Genomic DNA, 16,997 nt, shown 5'->3' on the forward strand with positions numbered 1-16,997 from the left:
TCGATGGCTGAGTCATTCTGGTTACAATGAATTGGCATGTCCAGCACTGCACTGCAGCCTGCAGTCACTCTGTGATGGGGTGGGGAGGTATTGTCATTCTCATTCTTTGTGAATAAAAATATTAAGGTCTGAGGAATCTAATAGTTTGCAGAAGGATGGCTACTTAAGGTTCCCCATTTGGGTGGGCTCAGGTGTAGTCTTTCTACCCACAACACAACCAAAGCCAGCCCCTCAGGCCATCTTCTCTTTTCTAAATGCGAGTGGGGCTGGGGAAAAGGGAGAGAGGAACCTCTATTAAGAGTATGTGGAGATGTAGGGCCCGGCGGCATGGCCTAGCGGCTAAAGTCCTCGCCTTGAAAGCCCCGGGATCCCATATGGGCGCCGGTTCTAATCCCGGAAGCTCCACTTCCCATCCAGCTCCCTGCTTGTGGCCTGGGAAAGCAGTTGAGGACGGCCCAAAGCTTTGGGACCCTGCACCCGCGTGGGAGACCCAGAAGAGGTTCCAGGTTCCCGGCTTCGGATCGGCACGCACCGGCCTGTTGCGGCTCACTTGGGGAGTGAAACATCGGATGGAAGATCTTCCTCTCTGTCTCTCCTCCTCTCTGTATATCCGGCTTTCCAATAATAATAAAATCTTTAAAAAAAAAAAAGAGTATGTGGAGATGTAAGTGGCTACTGAAAATACTTACCCTTTGTTTAGATTGGTGAACTGGAAATACCCGTTGGAAGCCCTCTGTTCATTTCAACCTGTAATGTGTGGTTCATTTTAAGATTTGTACCTAGGAGCCTTGAAGACTAATGCTTTCTTCAAACTTGATCTTGGGGATGTGACCAACTCTTCATTAGTCCTGAAGTAATCTTTTTTTTTTTTTTTCTTTCTCCTTAATTTTATTTATTTATTTTTTTTATTGTTAATTATTTTGCATTATGTGACAGTTTCATAGGCTCTGGGAATCCCCCCCTCCCTCCCCCTCCCCTCCCCCCAGTGGATTCCTCCACCTTGATGCAGTAATCTTTATCCTCTTGAGATCATAGGCCATGCTTGAGCCTAATTGGTAATGACCCTTCTAATGACCCTTCTCATTGGGGGCGGGCATATTTCCCAGGCCCCTGCCCTGTGCCCAGCCCTAGGCTAGACTTAGATTCCAATAACCTAAATAATGGAACAAATTCTCACCAGGCATCCTCCCTAGGAATAAATCTATGCTGGAAGTAAAAGGCAGAGGAGAGAGTAGGAGAACGGGTTCCTTGTGGGACATTACCGTGTGTGTTGTAGAGCCTTTGCTCCTGTGACACAGGGATTAACATTTCCTGTCCCCAAAGAAGAGTCCAAGGCTCACAAAGGACAGGAACAACCACAATACCATCTAGTTGGAAGATGGTCACTTCAAGCACCCTACCTCCACAGCCACTGTCACTTTCCTGCTTGCCACTCCCAGGTTAGGAGCTCAGACATGGGAGGGACCTTCTGAAGGCTGGTCACTGCTCTGGGTGTGCAAGCCAGAGCAACAGACAAAACAGTTCCAGACTTCTTGGCACTGGCATTCCAGGGGCGAAGCCAGCTCACAGACAGATGAAGACTGGCAGCCTTTTTTCTGTATCCTAGTGGCTCCCTCAAGCTTGCCATGCAGCATACAGTCCCCTGCCCAGCCTGGCAGAGAACAGGAAGGCAGGGACAACTAGCCAGGAACTGGAGTGAGTTATCTAGACAGCACTCCTCGAGGCCCACATTCAGGGATTTTGATCTTACCCAGTATTCTCTGCTTCCTTCAAGCTTTGGGGATGTTTGCTAGAACACATATTGGCCCAAGAGAGGGGCTCGCATGTATGTGGTCTCCACTGTTACAACCCAGCTGGTACCCAGGGAGACAGCTGTCCCTGTTGTTCTCTGAGCTCCTTCTTGAGTCACATGGGTCTCAGGATCCTGGTAGGTGAAGCAGACGTAGTAACTGTATTCTTTACCTGGTAATATTGGGCAATATACAGATGTGGACATGTTCTCAAACCACACAGTGAGGCATCTCTTAGCGCCTTTCCAATGCTCAGAGGTTGGTCTGAGAGGCCCAAGGAAACACTTGTCCTTGGAGATCCAGTAGGAATAGATAGTACCCCCCAAGGACACCACAATCCCATCAACAGCCCCACCGCACGGACTAGAGCTGGAGCGGTAGTGAAGCCATCGGCATTCTGGGTCAAGGCCTGCAGGGCATATGTGCCGGGCTATTTTGGGGATCCTCCCTACAGAGCACGCAGCTGTTCACTCCCCTTGCTCCCCCCTCTTCTCCTGCATAAGGGCCTTTTCCTGTCACAGACACCCAAGTGGGGCAGGAAGCCAGGCAGAGACCTTGCCTGCAGGCAGATCTCTTCCGCAAGGGCGGAGCACTGTTGAGCTAGCAGACCAGCCCTGCGCTCAGCATCTCAGTCCTGCCTGGGTAGTTCAGCTCAGCAGACCAGTGACCTGCACATTGCCGAGTGTTGGAAGAGGAGTTTGCAGGGGGAGGAGTACATTTTGCAGCTGGCCTTGGCAGGTGTCCACAAGCTTCACCCTGCCTGTTTAAGAACTGCCCTGGAGCCACAGCAGCCTTGACTTTGATCCTGCCTAGCCCCGTGCCCCACTTGCCTTGCCGTTAGGTCTAGGTAACAGGTATATGGAAGTGGATCTTTCCTGGCGAAAAGAATGGGAACACACTTGGATCCCAGCCTGCAGGCAGCAGCAGAGTGAGCTGGGGCACAGGTGCCACTCCTTGTTAGGAAGCTAGTAACCCAGAGGATCTAGGCTCTAGGGCTCTGGGCCTGGAACTCCCCAAACTACACGCCTCTTGCTTTAGCTGAGGACCCCCAGTTGGGGGACTCAGTATAGCTTTTTTTCTTCTTTTATTTTTCTCTTCAGATATTTGTGTCTTAAGCTGGCCTTGGGATGTTGCATTCCAGACTTTGGGAGAAGGGGCGAGAATAAAACCATGCCTTTCTAAGGTTTGGGCTACAGATTTTAATTTCTGCAATGAATACAGAATACCAAGCCAAGATCATCCCTTCCCCCTTGCCTTTCCTATCCCCCTCCCCTTCTTCCTGCCTTTCTCTCTTCCTGCTTCTCACCAGATCCCCAGCCCTTAGAAAGCCAAGTGGGAAAGGTGGCCATGGGCCATGCACCAGTGGGCTCAACCAGGGACAGCCCAGGAGCCAAGTCCCAAGCGTGACTAGAGCTGTCGTCACCTCCCCGCCTCAGGTACCACAGACTTGACTTTGTCAGCCTCCAGGGCTGTGTGGGCTCATCCCCTTTCAGATTCCGCTTCCGGAATCATTGCTCCCCAGAATAGGCAGGCAGCTAGCTTCACTAAGGAAGAACCTAGGTGTTTTCTGCCTTTTGTAATTCCTGCCCTAATGGCTGGCTGGGGGCTGTGTGAACTCCAGGCCTGACAGTCTACATGACACCCGGCAGGACACCTGGCAGGTCACCTGGCAGGTCATGTAGGCAGACCACTCCTCAGGAAGGAGGTACCTGGTGTTTGATAAGATTCACCGCCCTATACTATAGCTCATCAATTTGTACTTTTTGAAAGTTGCTTGCTTCCAAGGTGGAGGAATCCACCATGGTGGGAGGGTTTGGGGAGGGGTGGGGAGAATCCAAGTACCTATGAAACTGTGTCACATAATACAATGTAATTAATGAATAAAAAAACAATTTAAAAAAAATAACAAAAAAAAAGAAAGTTGCTTGCTTCAAATCCACCAATAGAAGCCTGCTAAATCATGACTGTATAATTAATAGCCTAAAATGTATAAGAACTGGGGGGCTCGGGCTCGCACTCTCTCTCTGGCTCACGCTTCTTTTTGTCCTCCCTGCAGATCCTACAGCAGCCTTGGCTGCGGCTGCCCCTCTCCCTCCAGCCATGCTGGGCTGGGAGACCTAGGTTAACCTAAATAAACCACCTTTATGCCTTAGCACCGACTTCAGACTTGCTGATATTCTGGGGATTTCAAAATCCGGCACAACACTCACCATCCTGACCCTGAGTTTAGCTGCCTGTGGACCCCTGTAGCTGCAGCCCAGTACCTGGCATGTAGGAAATGGTCAGTAAGCAGTGGTTGCTGTTTATCTAGCTCAAAAATTGTGTGGGCCACCCCCTTTGTTAGATAAGAGAAGGCCAGGGGCCCATAGCCGCAGGGAAAGGGGTGTGTTCCAAGTCCTTGGGCCAATTAGTGAATTCCTAAGAGTTCCTTACAAGTGTTTCTCTGGAGATTTTACCCTGGCCGTGGGAAGAGAGCAGGCCAGTTTGCCAACTGCCACTTCCTATGATGTTTGATTCAAAACTGCACTTGCCAAATGATCTGTGTTACCAAGCTAGCACTTTGAGGTACAGAGATGAGTAGGAAACATCCCCTGGCCTTTGGAGAGCTCTATCGTACTGGTTGGCCAAAACTCCTGCAGTGGAGTGGAAGATGGAGAAGGCCAGAATATATAGTGAATGAGCCTTGAGGGAACTGTAAGAAGAGATTCTAATATGCTAGAAAAGAATGCAAAGGCTGTGCCCTAGGATGAAACTCCCTAAGCTTCTTGGCTCTGAAAGAGTTGCTGCCTCCCTGTTCTGTGAACAATGGGCCTCCATGGTCCCTGGTAGTGTGCGGAGGGCAAGTTGGAAATAACTCATCTCCCTCAGGGAGCATGCTCAGACCACACCCTAGGTCCAGGGCTGGCAAACTAGGGCCTGGGGGCTCAGTGCAGCCCTCCGGCTGCTCTTACACATAAGGTTGCATTAGCACACAGCCGTACCCAGCCACTACCACATTGTCCGATTCACAGGGTGAGAGTGCACCAGAGACCATGTGCTCTGCTAAGGCAGCCAGCCCTGCTGCAGCCACCAGCATTTGATTTGCTTCTCCAAGGCCATTGTCCCCTCTTGATGGCTGCCCCCTCAGTACCCACCTGAGATGAACTCACTGACCATCAATGGCTGCCTGCATGTTCAGCTACCTTGTCTGTGCCAAAGCTGACTGGCCACAGTGCCGAAGCCTTACATTCCAACCTTGCTCTTGCTTCTGCTACCACTCTGTTTTCCTTAGGAATCATTTCTCCTCCTATCAGCATCCAGAGAAACATTTTTTTAAGATTTTTTTTCAGAAGACAAAGTGAGAGAGAGGGGGAGACACAAAGAGAACTTCCATCCGCTGCTTCATTCCCCAAATGGCCACAATGGCCAGAGCTAAGCTGATCTGAAGCCAGGAGCCAGGAGTTTCTTCCAAGTCTCCCACGCAGGTGCAGGGTCCAAGGAGTTGGGTCATCCTCCACTGCTTTCCCAAGCCACAAGCAGGGAGCTGGATCAGAAAGCCTGTATGTGATGCCAGCGCCACAGGCATCACCTGCTATGCCACAGTCCCAGCCCCAGAGAGCACTTTCACAAAGAAGACTGTCCTTCCTTTGCTTCACTTCCTCCCAAACAGGAAACTCTGCAACCCCTTGGCACAGGCTGCAAGGTCCTGTGTGAGTTCACAGCCATGTCCCTGGCTCACCAGCCACCTGCCTGTCCGTGGTGCACACCAGGGCCTTGTCACTTGCTGTCCTCTACCCAATGTGCTGGGCTCTGGACCTCCCAGCCTGCTCCTTCTTGCATTTAGAAACTCACGGAAATGCCACATCACAAGAGCCAACATGCCACTGGCTTACTCCACCCCTCTCTCTTTCCTGTAGAGCAGTCCTCCCGCTCTAATCTGGTTATAGTGTTTGGCTCCTGTGTCTCTCACTAGAAGCCAGCTTCTCTCTGATTCACCGCTCCTCTCTTTCTTATGGCCATGGTGGTTCTGACCCACTGCCTACACTCACCCCAGCAGCCTCCCTGCCTTGCGCTGTGTGGGAACCCTTCATTTCCAAAGCAAAGGAAGCCCAGGCTACTCTCGCATTCTCTAGAGCAGGCTTCAGGCCCTGAAGTTGTCTCGTGTCACAGCTGCCCGTGTGAAACTGTCAGAAAAGCTAAACATTTTCTTGCCTCTCTTCCTCCCTGGAGTCAAACCTTTAGAACAATGAACTTGGCCTATATAAAATACCTTCAGGAAGCCAGTCTCCAAACACCAACATCTGCTTTCTGAATATATGTCTTCAAACAGCTCTGTGTACAGTGGCAAACTGCTGTTAACCCATTTTTTTTCTAGCCACATGACATCGAAGGAACTTAGACATGCCTTGCCCTTTCCTGTAGCTTAATTTGACACAAAATCAATTTATTCCCAACATGTTCACACCCACAAAATCTTGTGTCTTCCCTAACCATTGAGCTCCAATTGCTCAGATTTTTTAAAGAGATAATTATGATTGACTTTAAACACACAGACTGATTTGAGGCTTTGCTCATAACACACATATCGTGAGTCTACCACCTGTGTCCTAGTCAGTAGACTTTCTTACAGAATGGTATGAAAAGAAGATGTGTAGTGATATTGTAGCCCCTGATCACCACTTCTGTCAGTATCAGCATCATTGCCATAGCAACCACCAGCACCACCATCGCCATCTCTTTTACCTACACTACTACCACTACGGCCCTCATCATCTACCCCACTTTCAACATCACCATCACTGTCACCTCCATCACCTCCACAGTATCACCTCCATATCTATCACCACCACAATCACTGCTACCACCACAGTCATTACTCTTGCCACCATTATTACCATCATAGCCACACCTTTATCACCACAACCATCTCTTCCACCTTCACTACTTTCTCCACTCTGACCACCACAACCATCACTACTTTCACTTATATCATTTCAGCTACCTCTACCATCATCACCACTACCACCTCCATCACCATCACCTCCACTGCCACCATCACCACTAGCCCCACCACAGCATCACCCTCACCCTTCTCTTCTTCTCTCACATATACACACCCAGTTGTATTATGCCTTCAGTGATGTAATTGCAGATACTATACAGCTAGACTGATATAAATACATGTTTTTAAGCTGTCACTATCTCAAATATGTAACCTGCTGTGTTGTGGCTATGGAACATAAGCATGTCTGTGATCAAAATTGAATTAGGATTCTTTATAACACAGGATGATACCTCCAAACACACTACTGGGATAAGTTTGGATGGGGGATATTCTACTTCATAAAGAAGAGATATACTGAGGATTCCCTTTCAATGGCAATATCTTGCTGTATTTTATTGGGATTTGGCTGACAGCAGTGAGCCTTGCACAGCTGTTCAGGAGCATAGCCAAGCATTAATGCAGCTCTGCCATGAACAGCAGATGCCACTGAGTAAGCCAAGCTAAAGGCTATTTTGGGACCACCAAGAATATGTCTGCATTTTCAAGAGTGGAAAGAGAGATAACATTTATTTGGTATCTATACCATGGTGGGCACTAGGTTACCTTTACATTTCTAAGCTGTTATAATCTTGTTTTCAAAAAATATATGCATTTCATGGGCCAGAAAATAGGCACAAAGAAGGAAAAATGACTTGACCAAGGCATCTACCAATTTGAAACAGTTTAGACGGACTATAAGGATTCAAGGCCTCCATTCAGCCTCCTCACCACTCACCTTTGATAAATTATACTATTGGAATGTAGTATCTAGAAGTATGTTTGTCTGATCAGTGTATCATTTTGCCTACAAAGCCTTTAATATACAAAGAGTGTCTGCTAGTTAGTCAAAATGCATAGCGGTTCACACTGGCCCTTAAGGGCATGCTTTGCAAGCAAATGGGTTAGTCCATGGGATTTAGCAAATACCTGGCAACCAAGTTACTTGTTTGCACATAGTAAAGGCTGTACCAAGGGACCTCCTTTTCTGAGGTTGCTGCTCTCTGGCACTCACCTCCAATGTGTGACTGAGAAAGCCTTGGGGCAAACACAACAGTCCCTACAGACAAATAAAAACCCCATGACTGAGAATAAACAAGAGAATTTTATTCTCAGTCTAAGCGTGTAGGATTTAAATTGCTACCATTTGCCTGGTGTCCCAGGATAACCCCTTGCTTGGTGCCAACATACATGTCTAGGGATTCTGGGTCTCTGATGCTTGGACTTCACTCTGGAGTGCTGTGTCTAAGGTCTGTTATGCCACTGACTAGTCATGTAACTTTTGTAAGACGCCTGGCCTCTTTTGCCTCAGTGTACCCATTTGCAAAACGTGGATCCTAAGCAAAGATCTATCACCTCCGCCCCAATACTGCTGTTAAAATCAAAGAACAGTGAATTAGAAAAGCACATTGTCTACTGACAGAAGCTGGAATCTCACAAAATCCTGCGGCTGCTCACTGTAGGACTTGGATATGAAAGCCTAGAAAAAGTCTAATATCTTGAGAATCTAGATAAATCTCTTCAGGCTACTATACTTATTCAATTTACACTGAAAATTTTCCCCCACATGTCTGGAAAGGCTGTGCTGTCAGGAGCCACCTCCTGTGTGTACACACAAATTCAGAAGCAGCCTCACAAGACACCCACCTCTGCCCACCCATGAGCTTGTACCTCTCTTGCTATGTTTTTCCCACAGGTGGCTCTAGAAGCTTCTATTAAATAGGGTAATAGATGAAGAGCTCACCCTTTCAAGGTTCCAGACATGAGCTGAACAGGAGGAATCAGGAAATAGTTTCTTGCCCCCAAGTAAATGCAGTCCAGGCTAGATGGCCCTTCTCATCAAGGAAGGAAATGCAATACCATCTCTAGCTCAAACAGAAATGAGCCATGGGCTCATTGTAGGATATTACACTTTCTCCATGCCCTGCCCAGGTGGCAGATTTAGAATGCAAAGAACCTTTGTCCTTGAGAAACCATGTAAGCCAGGCCTCTGGCTCCCAAAATTGTACATGCTTTCCTTATGGCCCTCTAGGTTTTCTGATAACATGGAAGAAAAGGGCCTGTGGATGGCCTCGTTCAATCTGAAACAGAAGTGTTCCCTGTATCTGCCTTTGCTCCTAGCCAAGGGTCCTAGCCAAGGGTGTGGCTCAATACTACAAACTGATGGCAGGAGCAGAAAGATACTTTTCAAAAGAGAGCTCAGAGGTTTCCCTGTGTTGGCCCAGAAACCAGTTTTAGCTCTCAGCTCTTCCCACCACCTCTGCTGCCATTCTATATCACTCCAGTGAGGGAAACTTCACAGACATCCTGGGTTATAGAGGGCAACTTTGTGGTTCTTCAAAAGTTTGGGCAGAATTACCAATGATACAGCCATTCTATACCTTGGAATATACCCCCCAAAAACCAACAATAGGTGTCCCACCAAAACTTGCACATAAATGTTCATAGCAACAGAATTCACAAATGTAAAAAGGCAGAAACAACCCAAATGTCCCTCAGATGATGAATAGACAAAATGTAGTGTAATCATACAAGAGAATTACATTTAGTTATAAAAGTAGTGAAATACTGAGACATGGCGCACTATAGACAGATCTAAAAAACATGATGCTAAGGACCAGCATGTGGCATAGCATATTAAGCCACTACTTGTCATACCAACATCCCATATGCTCCTTTCTAATGGCCTTTGAAAAGCAGCAGAAGATATCTCAAGTATTTGTATGCTGCCACTCATGTGAGAGTTATAGATGAAGCTGTTACAGCCTTCTGATGAGTGAGCTAGCAGATGGAATCAATCTCTCTCTTTCTCTGTAACGCTGACTTTCAAACAAATAAATAAACCTTAAAAAAAGAAGAAGACATAGTACTCAAGGAAAGAAGCCAAACACAAAAGCCCACCTATTGGATGATTCCATTTGTCTGAAAGGTCCAGAATTCGCAAATTCATAGGGATGGAGCATGGATTAGTGGTTGGCAGGAGCTGGGAGTAGAGGAGAACGATGGAGTGACTAGTTAAGAAGTATCTACAGTGAGGAAAGTGCTGGGACTGGATAACAGTGATTTGTGCACAACACACTGAATACACTAATTGGCACTTTTAAAAAGTGGTTTTCATATTATGTCAAGCTTACCTGAATAGGAACAAAAAGAAGGCCTTGATTTGGGGACAGTTTCTAGGCTGACCACATGTGCCCTATTCCATGTCCCCTGCAGGACCCTGCTTCAGTGGCATCAGAGCAGATTGCAAGGCTAAGTCTGGTTTGCCACTCTCCGTTGAGTCAGTTGCCATCCTCCACCCCCACCCCGGCTTTTTCATTGTGGTTCAATTGCTGGATTTTGACCATAGAAAGCCAACTTCAAATTGGATCCTGAAGGGACTGGTAAAATATGTCAGGAGGGTGGGTTTGGGGTCTAGATTCATATGGCTGATGTCTAGCAGAGCTAAGATTGATTCTCCAATGCCCCATTCTAGGTAGATCTCCAAGAATGATTCATCAAATGTCCCTCAAGGTGGAGAGAGAGCTGGCAGCCTTCGTGTTGCCTAGTGACTCTGTACAACTCTAACAGAATTGCAGATCAGCCTATTTCACTCTACCAGAATTGTACCAGCCCTTCTTGACCCAGCCAGTTGCAGGCCTGCTACTTACAGGATCAACACGAGTGGTGCCCCCACCTGTCACACCCTCCCAACTCGTCCTGAGGTCAAGCAAGCCCCTGGTAAAATACCATGGAGATAATTGAGGGTGTTCATAATGTAACTCAAGGACTAGCACCTCTGTGCTCCCACCTGCAAAGAGCTATTTCACCCATAGGTCACCCACTCCAAATCTACCTGATGTTTGAAATCAACTAACGTTTCTCTTTTTCTCGAAGTAGTCATCTCTATCCCACTTACAGAAAAATCTGGAAATGTGTTTTGAAAAGATGGGCCCAAAGTTTCTTCTTGTGAAAAGAGGGCCACAGGTGCATAATTTCTTGGCTCTGGGCCGCACAATCTTCACACAAGTGGGGAGAATCATGCGGTCTCTAAGGGTCCAGCCATGCCGACAGCCTAGGAGCACAATGCTAGCACTCAACAAATGCTTCCTCTGCAACAGAATACTTTGATTCTCCTTTGGGGATGGCACAGTATTGATTAGCAGCTAATTCAATGCATATTATATATCTGTAGGTTTGCAGCAATCCTTGAGCTTGGCAAACCTTCTAGCCTAAATGTTTACACTACAGAAAATGAGAAAGCAGTTCTAGAAAACTGTTTATCTTGGTTTGCTCATTTGTGCCTTGATCTGAGATCCTCAAACCACTTAGGCTGTTGTCCCTATAACTGCAATTGAAGCCACAAAGCCTTTGAGCTGAGAGAGCTGAGGGTGGAATACTATAAGCATCAGGTGCATTTTTCAGCACCCAACCCCAAGGCATTGCTGGTGACTGTCAGGTCAGCACCGGCAGGCCCAGGCTTGCTCCACCCTTATTTGTCAGAGAATGAGCAGAGTGGTAACAGGCAGCTGTGGGCAGATTGAGAATCTGGTGCCATTGCTCCTCAAATACACTTCCATCTCAGCACAAGAAACTTCTCAATGAAACTGTAAGGCACACAGGGGAAACCAAGTATCCATTTTACAGAAGAAGAAAGCGAAACCCAGAGAGTGAAGTGACTTTGCCACAGTTGCACATCAAATGGATGTGCTAGGGCTGAAAAGTCAATGTTTCAATGCCCACTTCCAGACTCTTTGCTCTCCCTTAGCTGGCCCTACCTCTTTAGAGTGCTGAGCATGCAGTCTGTGTTCATTCAGGGCACTTCAGGGCAACCAGCCAATTCTCTCTTGGTAGGTCAAGATTGTTGCTCCAAGTCATGCATGAACAAGATCTCAGTTCTTGAGATGTCATTGACTCCTCCTGAAGGCAATCAGCATTCAGGTTCCCTGCTCTTTCTAATCACCCCAGGATTCTCCAGAACCTCCTGCCTTGTGATTCTGGCAATGCTGAAACTCTGTTTGCTCTACAGAAAGGTCAGATTCAGTTGGTTGGGACATTCTTCTGATAAACAAACATGTCAGTGACACACATGCCCAAATATAGGCACTACAGTGTCACTTGGACATCCGTCTGAGACCATCTGTATATATATATTTGGTCTGCCTCTCTCTCGCTCGCTCTTTTTCTATCTCCCTCTCTCTCTCATATTCTCTCATTCTCTTCCCCGCAAGCCCAGTCCTAATGCATCATTGTCTTATCTATACTGATTCTACCTCCATCATACAGCAGATCTTCATTAGCATTTTCTTCTGATAAAATCTACTGGGGCCATCCTTGTCTTCAGAAGACTGGAAGTCTAAGCTAGTTGGCCAATGTCAAGTGCTCAGAAACCTGTAGGGAGACATGCTATGGCACTGAATGAAGTTGTTGATAAAATATGAATATACTTGTAAGAGAGAGGTGAACCAAGTAGGCCAGCAAAGTAGTCAGAGCAAAATAGGCAGAGCAAAAGAGGGAGAAAGAGGAAGGTAAAAAAGAGAAGCCACAGGCTATTTCCACCTTTTATACAGTTATCTCCAGTGCCCTCTGGACAGAACATGAGGCTCCCCAATTAATCTTTCCTAGATACCTTTGACATCCTATTTTCTTTCCCAATTAGAGCTCTGCCTACCTTCCTCTGGCCTTTGTCAGTGTCCATGTTAGGCCTTTAGGTCAAGAGTCCAAAATCACACTTTCACAGTAGCCTTGAAAAGACACATAAGTTAGCTTTTTGTCTCCTATCTTACAGCAATCTATGCATCTTCTAAGAAATCCTGATCTTCTCTGCCATTCTGGACTAAAATTGCCAAAAAGGAAGAGTTGCCACATGCCATGGATCCAATAATGTTGGCTTCAGGAAAGGAAAGATGAACTTGGCCACTATCAGAAGGGCTGCCTTTGTTTTCTTCTCATTTAGGAAGTTGGGAAGCTATCACATGCTTCGAATGCATTTTAATGAATGTTTATAAGGTCATGGGGATCACATTGGTAGCTTTGTCTACCTGGTTATGAAATGGGACTCTGCAGACCTTTCTGCATGGTGAGAAAATAATTCAAGTCTACAAGGCACCAAGGCACTATCTCTCATTCCCTCTTGCTCTGTCACCACCTGAAGATCTGAGAGGGCTCTGCTTGGAGTAATGACACCTAGGCTCTAGTGTGCCTTCTTAACTGACCATGGAACTGAAAGCAAATCATAACCCCTTCTGTCTTCTGTCAAGGACAAGGCTGAGATACACAGCTGAACACCCCTGCCTATGCCTAACTCTTCCTTCATTGTCTTGGGGAGAACAGGATCAAGTGCAGTATGTGGCCTGAAGTAGGAGCTAGCTGAAGCCAGGCCTCAGGACTGCTGTCCCCAAGATTGTAAAGTGGAAAGAGCCTGCTGTGAAGCTGGCCATCTTGTTTAGAATGATCTGAAAGTTTGGTAGGGGCCTTGAAAGGGAGTATCACTCCAGAGTGATAAGCTTGCTCTTCTACAAGGCAAGTACTGAGATTTCACCAGAAATGCCCAGCTTGGACAGGCAGAGCCTCAGCAGTAGCACTCACCAGCCCAGGTGAGCCAGTGATCATGGCAGCATGATGTTGAGCATGGAGAATGGGCAGAGAGCTTCTCGCAATTGAAACGAATAACACATGATGTGACTGCTAGTGCAGAAGCACTGAAGCGAGCCCTTCTGAATAGGGGCAATATGAGCTGGGGGACAGTTCTGCAGGCCTCACTAGTGCACAGGCAAAGCACATGCTATCAGAGCAGCATGGTGCACTCCTGCGGGACCCAGTCAACTTCCCTTGTGTTGGCTACTCTTCTCACCTATCAGGTCAAGTATTTGGGGAAACTTTCATGAATTCTCTTGAAATCTAAAGCATGGGGCCCAGTGGTGTGACCTAGTGGCTAAAGTCCTCGCCTTGAGCTTGCCAGGATCCCATATGGGCGCCAGTTCTAATCCCAGCGGCTCCACCTCCCATCCAGCTCCCTGCTTGTGGCCTGGGAAAGCAGTTGAGGATGGCCCAAAGCCTTGGGATCCTGCACCTGTGTGGGAGACCTGGAAGAAGTTCCTGGCTCCTGGCTTCGGATCTGCACAGCACCAGCTGTTGTGGCTCACTTGGGGAGTGAATCATCGGATGGAAGATCTTCTGCTCTGTCTCTCCTCCTCTCTGTATATCTGACTTTGTAATAAAAGTAAATAAATCTTTAAAAAAAATGTTTAAAAAAAAGAAATCCAAAGCATGGAGCTGCGAGGTAGTGGCTTGTTGAAGGCCATCAAGAAAGGATGGTGCAAGAAGAGGCTCAGGGCTGTGGGTCTGCTGAAGCAGTGGCATCCATGGGCATGCCCACCTCATGCCTGGAGACAGGGGAACTTGCCCTTGCTTGGTAGGCATCCTTCCGAAATGTCCAGTGTGGCTGCCTAGCAACACATCTGGCCTAGCAAAGGACCACCTGCTCCCCCAGCCATGGGCCATCCCCTGAACCCCCTGAGGTAGCATCCTAGGATGTGTTTTCTTGTTGACGGCTGGTCAGTTTCTAGAATTGGAACTGAGGGAGCATCATTTGCAAGGATGTGGTTGGTGTGTGCCTGCAGACAAGCTCTCATTTAGGAAGGGTGCAGCAGCCTATCATTTGCCAGTGTTCCTTAATGTTACCTGCAGTGGCAAACGGTCATGCTCTGCATTTCCCACCCTCTGTCACTTTAGGCTCAGCCAGGTCATGACAGACCAATTCAGTGCAAGTGTCAGAGGCCCACAGAGACTGCCAGCAAAGTTCAAAGACTTGCTACCTATAGCTGCTGCCCTCCCCTCCTGTCTCCCACTTCACCCTACCTTTCACCTGTCTCTGGGTAGCCCTCACTGTCCTGAAACTGCCTTGCTGTTGATGATATCATGAACAACAACCAGACCCAAGCATTGGCAAACCAAGTTGCCTGCAAAAAATCCTAATGTCCTAATGTAAAACCCACACTCAGTCAATCCTGGTTGAAATAGTGTTTTATTTGTAAGACATTTCTTTGTGTTGTTTGGTACTGTAGCAGAGAATATCGAATTTCAGTTTGGGACCCAGGAACTTATTTGTGGGCTGTTCTATAATTGATTGCATAGATGGTTAAGCTACCTGCTTGCTGAGTCACTTGTGTCCATTTGGCCATTGAGTCATTCAGTTACTATTTACTGAATGCCTGCTGGAGCCAAATACTGAGTGACTTGTTCCCAGGCCAACTGGGGTAGAGGGGAGGACCACCATGTCTTCTGCGTCCCTTCAAACTCCTGGATATTGAAATGAGCACAGAAGACTAGTAAAGGCTTGTATTGTGCCCCTTCTATCTCTCTATCCCATTCCTGTTTGATCTGGCTTACTCATGCCTCAGATAAATTAGGTGGCAAAGCTGCCCCTCAAAGTGTCCTTGCTCAAATTCTGAGGCATATATAAAAAGAAGACAAGAAATACGCAAGTTCACCAGGATAGATAAAAGGCGGTGCATTGGGACACAGCTGAGTGGTCATGGCAGGGGCCTGCCCCCTGGTTTGGACTTTATCACCCCATGACTGAGCACCTCTGGGCAAGCCCTACCTCCTACCTGGGTGCCAGGGTCTCTGTCATTAATAGGAGGGCACTAGATTTCTAGGATCCTTCCAGATTTGTTTTTGAGATACCAGATACCAGATACCAGTTAGTGAAGCTCTACCAGGTGCCACGCAGCCTGCCCCATTCGCCTTAATGGCCAGAGTAGCAGCATAGAAGAGCTACAATTCCACTCATTTTATCAGTGAAGAAGCTGGGTTCAGAGAGGTTAAGTGGCAAGACCAGGATGTAGCTGCATCTGCCTTAGGCCAAGGCGCCCCACCAGCCTGCTTCCACTTGTGCTGTAGGCCAAGGTTTTTCAACCTGGCTGTCTAGTTAGAAGCAGCCAGGAAGATGTGCGTAAGTTACTGAATTCTCAGTCTCCCCCTTATGGAGACTAAGGCAACTGATTTGTGGTGGGAGGACCTGGCTGGATATTTCTAGGTGATTCTGATGTGAAGCAAACACTAAGACATGGATTAGGTGGCAGGATTGGGGGGGTCTACCTTGATGCTCCCTGGGGTGCGGGAGTCATTTTGACCCCTGTCCTGCTGGCAACTGACCCCTTGCATACCTTGAATTGTCATTGAGCTATAAGCTCATCAAATCAGAAGAGTGAAACCTGAAGAGACACCACAGGAGCAGTGGTGTGTGTCCTAATAAGACTCCCAGAGCTCAAAAAAGGTTCCCTCTGCCAAAAAGCACTTCAGGAGAATTACTTCTGTTTGCATGTCAGGATTCAGGGGAGTGCCAAGGTCCTCCTTTCCTTATTGTGATCATTCTCGTTATTGTGACACACCCTTCTGTGCCCTAGGCTCTTTCCTCCTTAGCCTGCTGACATGCAGCTCTCGATCATCAACTTGACAGCCATGAGTGAATCTGTATGAGGCTGTGAGAGAGTAGGAAACTCACATAGCTATTGGCATGCTTTGTTCCTGATGGTTGAGCTTTCATGAACGATGGGCAGCCTTCCCAAGGTGCAGATCCCACATCTGGGCCTTTTCCTGTTGTTTGGTATCTCCTCGACCTGAGGATGCATCTGTAGAGAAGAATTTCTTATTTAGATCACTTTATACTTTTTTTTGGCATTACAAACTCTTCTCTTAAAAACAAACAAGAAAAGGTGGCTGGGAACTCGCGTTTACTTTTAACATGTTGGTTACTCATTACTATGTCAATTAATTCCATAGTGATGTAAATTTTTGCTGATGGTATGTTGGAGCTTTCAATTGACTGGGATGATACTCTGCTGGCTCTGTCTTCAGACCAGAGAGGGTATACCTAAGAAGACGTTGAACTTGACTGGACAATAAGATGCTGGACTCTATGTTTGGTATACACTTGCAATGGGGGAATCTCAACTGAACTTGAGCTGTGTTCATGCAACAAGGTGGAGGAATCCACCATGGTGGGAGGGTTTGGGGAGGGGTGGGTAGAACCCAAGTACCTATGTAACTGTGTCACATAATACAATGTAATTAATGAAGAAAAAAAATAACACACAAATCAGAAAAAAAAAAAAAACAAGAAACACAGAAATGTAGAGGATAGAAAGTTAATGTCCAGTCATCCCCAAAAGGCAACTGCTCCAAATGGTTCAGTATATGTTCTT

At 47.1% G+C, this 16,997-nt stretch overlaps 1 protein-coding gene across 1 annotated transcript in view; it reads left to right on the forward strand.

The window, feature by feature from the left end:
• Positions 1-16,997, forward strand: part of MAMLD1 (mastermind like domain containing 1) — a 115,453-nt gene that overhangs the window by 59,646 nt on the left and 38,810 nt on the right. The window lies entirely within an intron of this gene.

Source organism: Ochotona princeps, chromosome X (assembly GCF_030435755.1).
Source record: "Ochotona princeps isolate mOchPri1 chromosome X, mOchPri1.hap1, whole genome shotgun sequence".
NCBI lineage: Eukaryota > Metazoa > Chordata > Mammalia > Lagomorpha > Ochotonidae > Ochotona > Ochotona princeps.